Source organism: Rhinoderma darwinii, chromosome 12 (genome assembly GCF_050947455.1).
Source record: "Rhinoderma darwinii isolate aRhiDar2 chromosome 12, aRhiDar2.hap1, whole genome shotgun sequence".
Classification (NCBI taxonomy): domain Eukaryota; kingdom Metazoa; phylum Chordata; class Amphibia; order Anura; family Rhinodermatidae; genus Rhinoderma; species Rhinoderma darwinii.
Window position 1 is genome coordinate 79,885,812 of NC_134698.1, and position 12,644 is coordinate 79,898,455.

Genomic DNA, 12,644 nt, shown 5'->3' on the forward strand with positions numbered 1-12,644 from the left:
TCTGTATTAGGGTATGTTCACACGGCTTAGCAAATTACATCTGAAAATACTAAGCTGTTTTTAGGCGAAAACAGCTCCTGATTTTCAGACGTTTTTTAAGCCACTCGCGATTTTCGCTGCGTTTTTCGCTGCGTTTTTTACGGCCGTTTTTGGAGCTGTTTTCAATAGTCAATTAAAAACGGCTCCAAAAACGTCCCAAGAAGTGACATGCACTTCTTTTTCGCGGCCGTTTTTTTACGCGACATATTTTGACAGCGACGCATAAAATTACACCTCGTGGGAACAGAACACCGTAAAACCCATTGCAAGCAATGGGCAGATGTTTGTAGGCGTATTAGGGGCGTTTTTACAGGCGTAATTCGAGGTGTAAAACACTCGAATTACGTCTGAAAACAGTGCATGTGAACATACCATTATACTCCAGAGCTGCATTCACAATCCTACTGGCTTCACAGCTGAAATCTCCAACTATCCCCCTACTTTTTCCAGTGTTTGCACAGAGTGCTTTGCGTTCATAAACGTGTGGTCTTTACACCACTTACTCCCCTTCCCCTTAATATAGGAGATCTACTAAGCTGTTAGGAGTCTGTCTAACAACGAGCGTCTTTGCAATACCCAACAGAATTGTGAGTGTAACTTTGGAGTGTAGTACAGGCAGTGTCCTCAACCGTGGTCACACCAGAATCTAATTCCACATGGTTACAATTCCCAATTTGGGGGAAAAAAATTATGCTGCCAAATGTTTATTTGACCCCACATTCCATCTGATAACCAATAATTTTACAGTCCTACCCCCACCCCCAAATTTCCCCAATAAAGAAAAGATAGGATTTTACCAACACGAGCAAAACCTGGGCACTGGCCGCCATCATCATCATCGCGGCACGTCTTCATCTTTTTGTGAGTGACAACAATGGAATTGCATAATGGCAACTCAACATTGTGACCTGTTGGCCATATTTGCAACGGCCTGAACAAATTCATACTATTCTCTAATGCAGACTGTCCGTGCATGCTGGGAGTTGTAGTTCCACAGCAGTTGGAGAGACATAGCCTGGAGATCACTAGTGGATCCCAATCTTTCCAATAAAATAAAATGTAACATAACGCACAATTGGACGTGATAACAATTCCATGAAATGGTTCATATATAATAATTATCGTAAGATATAAAGATTCTTCCAGCCACCATCACCTAACTTTATAATAAACTGCAGGTCAAACTTTTCTTTGTGCTACGACTAAGACAAATGGCCCGATGCTGGGAAATTTAAATATCTATTATATTTCACATGCATCAATTTCAGAAGGGAAGAGATGTTCGACTTGCTGCTCCATAAATCTAACTTATCTGCACTTGTTACGTGGAATGAAAATGTCAGACTACAAAGTTTTACACTGGGAAAGTTCCCCATCAAAGATGTAGAGGGGCGTAACTATAGAGTGTGCAGAGATAGGGGTCGCACCCAAGCCCTGGCACCTGAGGGGACCCAAAGACCTTTCTTTATAAATAATACAATGCAGGTCCTGTTACAGATTTTACATTTGGGCCGAGGAGCTTCAAGTTACGCCCCTGAGCAGCCGCCTACTCCTAGGTATCACATAGACCCCTAATGCAGCATGAGTAATCCCAACCAGAGTGATGTCATCACATGTGACCAACGTGACATCATCACTTGATTAGTGGCACCTCTGGGTGGATATTGTGGTCCAGATCCTTTATGATCAATTTAGAGAAGGAGCTGAACTAGTAGGACGTAGGGGATGGATTACATCACTGGGTGGGGGGGGGGGTGGCCCTGGTAGTATGGGTTGGTATTGGGGGACGTGGAGAAGGCAGTATATGGTAGGTGGAAGTCTCTTGTATGGAAGAGGAGGGGTCAGTAGATAATCAGCCCACTCACCCTACCTATTCTGATGGTCAGGAGAGGGCGCTATCTCTTATCATTATCATCATCATGGCAGCTTGCAAGGGTGGGCTCTTTAAGAGTAGTTTCTTGAGCTAGGTGGCTCATAGAAGAAATTTTAATTTTATTGTAAAGTTATGCTCTACACTAATTTGTATGTTTTATATCTGTTCTTTAATATAGTGGTTGCCATTGGGTATGACTGGGATTAACATTACTATATGACATCACTATACGCTTATCAAGACTTAAAGGAATTGTCCTGTTTGGACAACTACTTCCTGTGTCTTCGTGGTCCTGCTTGTGCTTCTTCGAAGTAGCCAAACTGAGTAAGCAGAGCTGTAGTGTAAAGCATGTGGGAAGGACTAAGATGCAGACTTTGCCTACTAGACTGAGACTGGAGGTGGATTTCAAATCCTCACTGCTCCGACTTTTTAGTCTAGTCTGCCTGCCATCAATATCCATAATTCTAAAATCTTCTTTTACGTGGCATTAACTATTGAAGTTGTTATACATTTTGGTTGTTGTGAAATGTAATGTTTTGTGAGTGCTCCTGTGTCGGCTTCTGTAATATTATCTATAATATGGAGCGATGAATCGGTGTGGAGGTAAATACATGGATTTATATGTGATGCACATAATGAGAATGCTGTTTGCTTCTTTTGTTGCTGTATAAATATTTATCGTTATGTGATACTTTGTATTCTGCATAATGAGAGGCATTAAACAATAAGCCGCGGTTTACAGTTCATCACATCGTCTTATTTTCTAGTCGGTGAATGATATGTATTATGTACTGAGGTCATGGCCGCCATCAGGGAGGTACTGCCGGTACTGCTGTCAGGGGCCCGGTCAAAATTTGAAAAAACGGGGGCCCGTGCTCCACTGCCGGAATGCATTTGCTCACGGGCCCTTATGATTTCACTTTGGTGAAAGGAACAGGTCCCATCACGGAGCCGGGGCCCGTTGTTTGCATCAGAGTAAAATCATAAGGGCCCGCTGTTCACATAGAGCCCGCCCCTCCTCCTCCTCTACAGCGGCGTGACAGCGCGTGTGGAGGAGACGTCATGAAGGTGGCGGGAGGTTTGAATACAGTGGAGGCGACAAGAAGCAGCAGCAGCAGAAGAAGACTCCTGACACAGTGAGAGTACAATATGTAATGTCTGTGTCACTATGTGATGTCTGTCAGGCTGCTGCTGCCCGGAGCCTCCTCACATCACATCCCCACAATAAAAATCAGTGTTACCCATGTCACACTATACACTCTCAGCTCTGCTTCATATCCTTGTATCGCTAGTAGCATTTCTTACCACTTATCTCCCGGGCTGTGTATCAGAGGGAGAAGACAGGTTTATTGTCCCGTTATACGCAGCCCAGGAGATAAGAGCCATCGCAGAGCTGCTACTAGTGATACAATGCAGTGCTTCAGTGTCCGGAGGATCATACAGACCTGGGTAAGACACTTGCTTTCTACGGGGGGGATGGGGAGATGATGGTGTAGTGGGTAGGAGATAATGGAGGGCGGATGACACTGAAGGAGACATTATACTAGGGGGATGATAACTGGGGGAAAAGAGGATATCTGAAAGGAGGGGTAGAGGAAGGAGCAGGGCCGCCATCAGGGGGGTATTAGGGGTACTACTGTAGGGGGCCCGGCCAAACTTAATTGAAAGGGGGGCCCGGCAACTGCCGCGACTTGCCTTTGGTAGAAAAAAACAGGCCCCTGCAATGGGGCCTGTTCTTTTCACCAAAGCAATGTCGTGAGCTGCGGGCCCCCCTCTCGTCAAACACCGGCGTGAGCTGCGGGCCCCCCTCTCTAACGCCGCCGCGAAACATCGCGCTCGTTACCGCAAATGCGCGCTCACGCGCGAACGACCGGACACGCCGGAAAGCAACCCGCTCGTGCCCGCCGCCGAGAGGGATGCGGTGCGCACGCACCAAAAGTACAGCGACCAATCAACTGGGAAGAACAGCCAGGACAGCGGCGCACAGTCTAATTACCTGCTGGCACGCCTCCGACTCCGCCTCGGCCTCCTCGTCCAGCGCCTCCTCGTCCGACTCCGCCTCCTCGTCCGACTCCGCCTCCTCCTCCTTCTCCAGAGCGTAGCTGCGTAAGGAGAGGGGGAGGAGTCCAGTTCTTGCGCGGCGGCAGGAGTTCTTCGATCCCCGCCATTGCCTGGAGGTGAAGGACGACATCTGGACCGAAGACATCGCCTGACGAACACTGGAGTGGGAGCATCTCTTCTGACACAGTGAGTAAAATGTCTCAAAGTGCTGTTTATGTATGGCCCTGTTCACACAGAGTATTTTGCAGGCCGAAAAAATCTGCCTCAAAATTCCTTAAAGAATTTTGAGGCAGATTTTGACCTGCCCACACTATCTTGCCGCGTTTTTTGCTGCGTTTTTTGCCTGCGGCGATTGAGGACAGCAGACAAAAAACGCAGGGAAAAATGCATTTTCTGCCTCCCATTGATTTCGATGGGAGGTCAGAGGCGGAACCGCGGCAAGAAAGGACGTGCTGCTTTTTCTTTTTTCCGCGACTGGCTCCCATTGATTTCAGATTAAATCAATGGGAGGCGGTTTTGGAAGTTGTTTGGTGCTGATTCTGACGCAGTGTCCGAGTCAATATCAAGGCCCAAAAACTCTGTGAACTGGGCCTTATTGTTAGGGCTTATTCAGACGAACGTGTAATACATCCGTGCAACGTGTGTGATTTTCACGCGCCTTGCACGGACCTGTGTTACTCTATGGGGCCGTTCAGACTGTCAGTGATTTTCACGCAGCGTGTGTCCGTGTGTCCGCTGCGTAAAACTCACGACATGTCCGATATTTGTGCATTGTTCGCGCATCACGCACCCATTGAAGTCAATGGGTGCGTGAAAATCACGGCCAGCACTTCCGCAGCCGTATAAACTATGAATGAAAACAGAAAAGCACCACGTGCTACAAACATACAAACAGAGTGTCATAATGATGGCGGCTGCGCGAAAATCACGCATCATACGCTGCTGACACACGGAGCTGTTATGGACCTTTTGCATGCGCAAAACGCCACGTTTTTGCGCACGCAAAAAGCACACGCTCGTGTGAATCCGGCCTTAGGGTAGGAACACACTAGGCATGAACACTGCGGATTTTATGCAACACATTTTATTGTGGATAATCCGCAGCGTATCACAGTCGCAGCGGAGTGGATGAGGTTTAAACAAATCTCATCCGCACGCTGCAAAAATAATGGACCTGCAGTGTGGCTTTTTAAGCCGCAGCGTGTCAATGTATTCTGTGGAATCGCCGCTCCTCTGTTGCGGAAATGCTGCGGTTCTGCCGCAAAAATCACAAAAGAGAAAAAAAAAAGGTACTTTTTTACATTTATAAAAAAGTTTAGACTTGCCCCGGCCGTAGTCCTGGTGACGCGATCCTCTATTCTTAGCGCAGCCCCGCCTCCTGTCATGACGTTTCATCCCATGTGACTGCTGCAGCGGTCACATGGTTTACAGCGTCATCCCAGGAGGCGGGGCTACGTTCAGAAGAGAGAGATGCGTCGCCAGGACTACGGCCGGGGCAAGTCTAAACTTTTTTTTCCCTGCAGGATTCCCGCAGCGGACACGCCTCACGAAACCTGCGCCACTATTTGGTGCGGTTTTGCTGGCAGAATTCCCTGCGGCTACCGGGGTGGATAAGCTGTGTAGTTTTACTCAGCATATCCGCCTAGTGTGTTCCTACCCTTATGATGTCGCTCCTGGAGCTGCTGACGGTCTCTAAATAGGCAGTTGGTCCAGTAGAATTTGAAATTATTTTTTTTTGTGAACCAGCTTAAAAAAAATACAAAACTTTTGTGTTAGGGCCTGTTCACATCACCGTTCGCTTCCGCTCCGGGGTTCCGTCTGAGGTTTCTGTCGGGTGAACCCCGCAACGGAAAGTGAAAGTGACAGCACAGCCTCCGTTTCAGTCACCATTGATCTCAATGGTGACGGAAACATCGCTAATGGTTTCCGTTCGTCACCATTCCGGCAGGTTTTCGGACGGAATCAATAGCGGAGTCGACTGCGCTAATGGTGACGGAAACGGAAGCTGTGCTGTCACTTTCATTTTCCGTTGCGGGGTTCACCCGACGGAAACCTCAGACGGAACCCCGGAGCGGAAGCGAACGGTCATGTGAACAGGCCCTAACACAAAAGTTTTGTATTTTTTTAAGCTGGTTCACAAAAAGAAATAATTCTAAATTCTACTGGACCAATTTCCTATTTAGAGACCGTCAGCAGCTCCAGGAGCGACATCATAAGGGACACACTAGGCGGATATGCTGAGTAAAACTACACAGCTTATCCTCCCCGGTAGCCGCAGGGAATTCCGACAGCAAAACCGCACCAAATAGTGGCTCAGGTTTCGTGAGGCGTGTCCGCTGCGGGAATCCTGCAGGGAAAAAAAAGTTTAGACTTACCCCGGCCGTAGTCCTGGTGACGCATCTCTCTCTTCTGAACGTAGCCCCGCCTCCTGGGATGATGCTGTAGACCATGTGACCGCTGCAGCAGTCACATGGTATGAAACGTCATGACAGGAGGCCGAGCTGCGCTAAGAATAGAGGATCGCGTCACCAGGACTACGGCCGGGGCAAGTCTAAACTTTTTTATAAATTTAAAAAAGTACCTTTTTTTTTTTTTTTTCTCATGTGTGATTTTTGCGGCAGAACCGCAGCATTTCCGCAACAGAGGAGCAGCGATTCCACAGAATAAATTGACACGCTGCGGCTTAAAAAGCCAAAAGCCACACTGCAGGTCCATTATTTTTGCAGCGTGTGAATGAGATTTGTTTAAACCTCATCCACTCTGCTGCGACTGTAATACGCTGCGGATTATCCACAATAAAATGTGTTGCATAAAATCCGCAGTGTTCATGCCTAGTGTGTTCCTACCCTAAGGCCGGATTTACACGAGCGTGTGAATTTTGCGTGCGCAAAAATGTGGCGTTTTGCGCATGCAAAAGGTCCATAACAGCTCCGTGTGTCAGCAGCGTATGATGCGTGGCTGCGTGATTTTCGCGCAGCCGCCATCATTATGACACTCTGTTTGTATGTTTGTAGCACGTGGTGCTTTTCTGTTTTCATTCATAGTTTATACGGCTGCGGAAGTGCTGGGCGTGATTTTCACGCACCCATTGACTTCAATGGGTGCGTGATGCGCGAACAATGCACAAATATCGGACATGTCGTGAGTTTTATGCAGCGGACACACGGACATACACTGCGTGAAAATCACTGACAGTCTGAACGGCCCCATAGAGTAACATAGGTCCGTGCGAGGCGCGTGAAAATCACACACGTTGCACGGACGTATTACACGTTCGTCTGAATAAGCCCTAACAATAAGGCCCAGTTCACAAAGTTTTTGGGCCTTGATATTGACTCGGACACTGCGTCAGAATCAGCACCAAACAACTTCCAAAACCGCCTCCCATTGATGTAATCTGAAATCAATGGGAGCCAGTCGCGGAAAAAAGAAAAAGCAGCACGTCCTTTCTTGCCGCGGTTCCGCCTCTGACCTGCCATCGAAATCAATGGGAGGCAGAAAATGCATTTTTCCCTGCGTTTTTTGTCTGCTGTCCTCAATCGCCGCGGGCAAAAAACGCGGCAAGATAGTGTGGGCAGGTCAAAATCTGCCTCAAAATTCGGTGCGCGGTTCCAGGCGGTCGCGGGTGCGCATGCGCGGGAGTTTGCGGGTGCGCGCGATCGGTCGCACTGGCGGCAGGGTTTGACGGCCCCCATGACGACCCCCATGCCACCCAGGGCCGCCATCAGGGGGGGTATTATGGGTACTGATGTGAGAGGCCCGGCCAAACCTAATTGAAAGGGGGGCCCGCAGCTCACGACATTCTTTTGGTGAAAAAAACAAGCCCCATTGCAGGGGCCTGTTTTTTTTTCTACCAAAGGCAAGTCGCGGCAGTTGCCGGGCCCCCCTTTCAATTAGGTTTGGCCGGGCCTCTCACATCAGTACCCATAATACCCCCCCTGATGGCGGCCCTGGGTACCATGATATAGTGCTGGACGGAGTACCGTTAACAGGCGGTGCCACGGTAGGGGGGCCCAGAAAATTTAGCTGTAGGGGGCCCTGAAATTCCTGATGGCGGCCCTGGGAAGGAGAGAGGATACGTGGGGGAGGGGGAGAGATCTTTAAGGCTATGTACACCTCTTTTTTTTTTATACAAAAAAGTTTATTAGTGTGTGTTATGAAACTTTGTAAATACTTTTTATTAAAAATTATTTTTACTTTATGTGATACAGCTGCTTTGTATCCTGTATACAGAGCAGCTGTATCGTGCGCAGAGACCTGTATCTGTCAGGTCCGGGGGACTGACGGGTTCAGTGTTGGCGGGCCAGGATCCACCTGTTATCGATCAAATCTAAATTATGAACAGGGACACGCAGATAAAGGTTTCAGTGCATGATAAAGCTGCTCTGTATCTCATAAAGTAAAAATATATTTTTTTAAAAAGTATTTACAAAGTAGCACCAAACAGACTGCTAAAACAACAAATACCACACTCACTTTACATAGCCTTCAAACCTGTGGTGGGTAGAGACAGGGCCGGCCTTAGGATAGATGGCGCCCCGTGCAAAATTATCTTTCGGCGCCCCACCCCATCATAAAAAAAATGGGCCATAAAAAAATGTATAATGCCCCTTTAGTTCCTCCCATACAGTATAATAATAATATATTATAACCCCTTCAAGGACACAGTATTTTGTCCTCTAATTGTGCCCACACAGTATTATGTCCCCTAAGTGCCACACACAGTATATTGCCCCCTGTAGTGTCCCTACACAGTATAATGTCCGCTTAGTGGCCCCCATACAGTATAATGCCCCCCTCTCCTTCCTGCCACACACAGCCCCCCTGTAGATAGTGCCCCCTGTAGATTATGCGATACAGCCTTCCTTTAGACAGTGCCATACAGCCCCCACCTCACCCTTGTAGATCATGCCATACAGCCCCCACCTCACCCTTGTAGACAGTGCCATACATCCCCCACCTCCCCCTTGTAGATCGTGCCATACAGCCCCCCCCACCTCCCTCATGTAGACAGTGCCATACAGCCCCCCACCTCCCCCTTGTAGACAGTACCATACAGCCCCCACCTCCCTCATGTAGACAGTGCCATACAGCCCCCACCTCCCTCATGTAGACAGTGCCATAAAGCCCCACACCTCCCCCTTGTAGACAGTACCATACAGCCCCCACCTCCCTCATGTAGACAGTGCCATACAGCCCCCACCTCCCTCATGTAGACAGTGCCATACAGCCCCCACCTCCCCCTTGTAGATCGTGCCATACAGCCTCCCAACTCCCTCATGTAGACAGTGCCATACAGCCCCCCACCTCCCCTTGTAGATCGAGCCGTACAGCCCCCCCTCCCCTTCCTTGTAGACAGCGCCCCCAAACAAACAAAACAAGTTGAACTCCACTAGGCCCCGTTCCCACGATGAACTGAGCTGCTCCACGATGGGATCCTTGCGTTGGCCGGGGTGATCCTGTAGCCTAGTACAGAGTTTCCCAACATTTTCGGACTCGAGGCACCACTGGAAAAAGAAAATTTCCTCAGGGCACCCCTACTTTAGAGAGAGACAGAAAATGGCTAAAAACAAGCACTCCACTCGTAGAATATGTTCACACAGCGTTTTTTGTAAGGCAAAAAAAATCTGCCTCAAAATTCCTTCAGGAACTGACAGCGTTGTTTGACCTTTTTTTTTTTTTTGGCGTTTTTTTTAAGCTGTTGAAGCGAATGCAAAAGATGCAAGAAAAAAAAGCTCCAAACGATATTTACTACCTCCTATTAATTTCAATTGGAGCTGAGAGGTGGAAACCACTTGAAGAACATCAGCTCCCCACTCCCAGTAAAATAATCATCGGCCCCCACTCACAGTGAAATGACCATCAGCCCCCCCCACTCACAGTAAAATGACCATCAGCCCCCCCCCCTCACAGTAAAATGACCATCAGTCCCCCCCTCACAGTAAAATAACCATCAGCCCGTCACTCACAGATTCCCCCTGTAGATAGTGCCACACAGGCTCTTGTAGGTAGTGCCACACAGCCCCCTGTAGATAGTGCTACACAGCCACCTGTAGATAGTGCCACACAGCCACATGTAGATAGTGCCACACAGCCCCCTGTAGATAGTGCCACACAGCCCCCTGTAGATAGTGCCACACAGCCCCGTTGTAGGTAGTGCCACACAGCCCCGTTGTAGGTAGTGCCAAACAGCCCCCTGTAGGTTGTGCCACACAGCCCCCTGGTAGGTAGTGCTACAAAGCCAAGTGGTAGGTATTGCCACACAGCCCCATGGTAGGTAGTGCCATACAGCCCCCTTGCAGGTAGTGCCCCACAAAACCCCTCTTATAGATAGCACCCCTACTTCCTGTAGATAGCTGCACTGTAGCTCCCTGAAAGTGCGGAATCCCCCTGTGGCCAGGAATTCCGCTCCTGGAGCGCTCCACTTGATGTCTCTGTCCGTATATGGACAGTGACATCAGGGGCAACTCCTGAAGCAGAATCCCAGTCCACAGCGTTGCCGACGCTGTGACCGGGGATTCTACTCCAGGAGAAGCCCCTGTCGTCTGTGTCCATTTATGGACAGTGACGTCAAGGGCTTCTCCTGGAGTGGAATCGCCGGTCACAGAGTCGGCGACGCTGTAAACGGGGATGCCCCTTCAGGAGTTGCCCTGATGTCACTGTCCATATACGGACAGAGACATCAAGCGGAGCACTCCAGGAGCGGAATCCCCGGCCACACAGGGATTTCGCTCCTTCAGGGAGCTACAGTGGTGCTAGTAGATTACAGTGCAGGGAGATACCTCCCTGCTCTGCTATAGTTCGCCGCCGGCCATGGGGGGGCCTTTTCCAACGGGCGGCACGGGCGCCCTCATGCCCGGTGTCACCACCCATGCCACTTTCTGTTCTCCCAGAAATCCCCTCCTCCTTCCCCCGCTGAGCCCTGCCACTTAGTCTCTCCACCTTGCCCCCTGATACCCACCAGCTAGCTCTGCCCTGCCCCTCCAAAGAGATCTCCTACTAGTTTGCTTTTCACCGCTGCCTTACCTCCGACCACTTTACTTTGTGCCCGCCCCAATAGTGAGGGGGGGCCCAGACTCCTTGGCTGTATGGGGCCCAGAAATTTCTGATGGCGGCCCTGACTGAGGTATCGAACCCCCAATTAACTGTTTAATGGAGTCGAAAATATTCAGAACTTTTCTATTGTGTTTCTCCGCTCTCTCCAGAACTTCTCTACATCTAAGCTAAAAAATCAGAAACATGTCTTGTTCTTTCTATGTCAGGCAGCTTCAGACCACTTTTTCCTTCTAGAGCCAAAAAATAAAGTGACATCGACCATTTTAAGAGCTATGGAGCCGTCACATAGTCACAGAGTCACCCAGAATGTATTGGAATGCATAGCTCTCTGGGGGATTTTCTGTTTTACTATAAACTCAGTGCGGACTTAGTGCGGTGCCCGATATATGGCAGCCTGGAAGTGAAACATTAGAACGATAAGTTAAGAAATTAAACAAATTCATAGAGATATATATGTATGTGTGTATATATATATATATATATATATATATATATATATCTTCTCAATCCTCATCTACCAACCTTCCTGTGCTCTATGCTCAACAAATGACCTACAACTCATGATCCTGAAAAGACCCTCTCACTCCTATCTGCAGGACTTCTCTCGTGCTGCACCCATTCCATGGAACTCACTGCCCCGGACCATGAGACTCCTTATATTTCCAGTTTTCAGCAAGTCTTGAAAACTCCTTTCTTCAAGAAGATCTCTGTCACATAACCACGTCCCGTAGACAACCTAACCTCGCCAGAGATATCTCCACTCCATCCTGTCATCAACTAGCTACCCAGAATGCATCATTATTCACTTTATATCCGTGTTGTCTCAGATACTGGCAGTCGACTGCGCTATTGATTCCGTCAAGAAACGGAAACCTTACGGAACGGAGTCAAGCAAAAACCATTAGCAATGGAAGCATTACCATTGAAATCCATGATAATGCAAATGGAAACTATGGTTTCCCTTTGCCTTTCTGTTGATGGGTTCCTCTGACAGAAAGGTCTGACGGAACCCATCAACAGAAACCAAAAGCTGATGTGAACAGGCCCTTACTTAGGTTTCCGTCCCCAATGCTATACAGTGACGCTGCCATCATACACTGCAAAAATGATACTGTACAGTGCCTAAGAAGCAGCGCCAGATTAAATACCGCCATATAGTGCTCAGATAATACTACACACAGTGACCGTATAACTGCTCCATACATACTGCAATAAATGCGCTACACAATGTCTACATAAATCTACTATATGACTAATATTAGATTTGTAGGGGGTCACAATCCTGGGTCATCTGTTGGACCCCTTCAGCAGGGGAGGCCCATCCATGCACAGGGCATTAGCAGTAGTATGTGTAATGCCGATGGCGGGTGCCGATTCGCCGGCAGATACCGCAGCCAGGCCCATCACCTGCCTTGCCGACGGCCTTCTCTCCTGCATAGGCGCCAGCATCTTCAGCCTGCCTCTCTTCACAGCCGGTCTCGTCTTAGGGCGTGCTCTTGCCTCCTCTTAAAGGGCCAGTGTGCGGAATTAAAAATGCCACAAACCAATCCCTGTTTGCTCCTGGACTATTTAAGGCAACTACACAATTCACCTGGTGCCTAAGCAACTGTGGTGC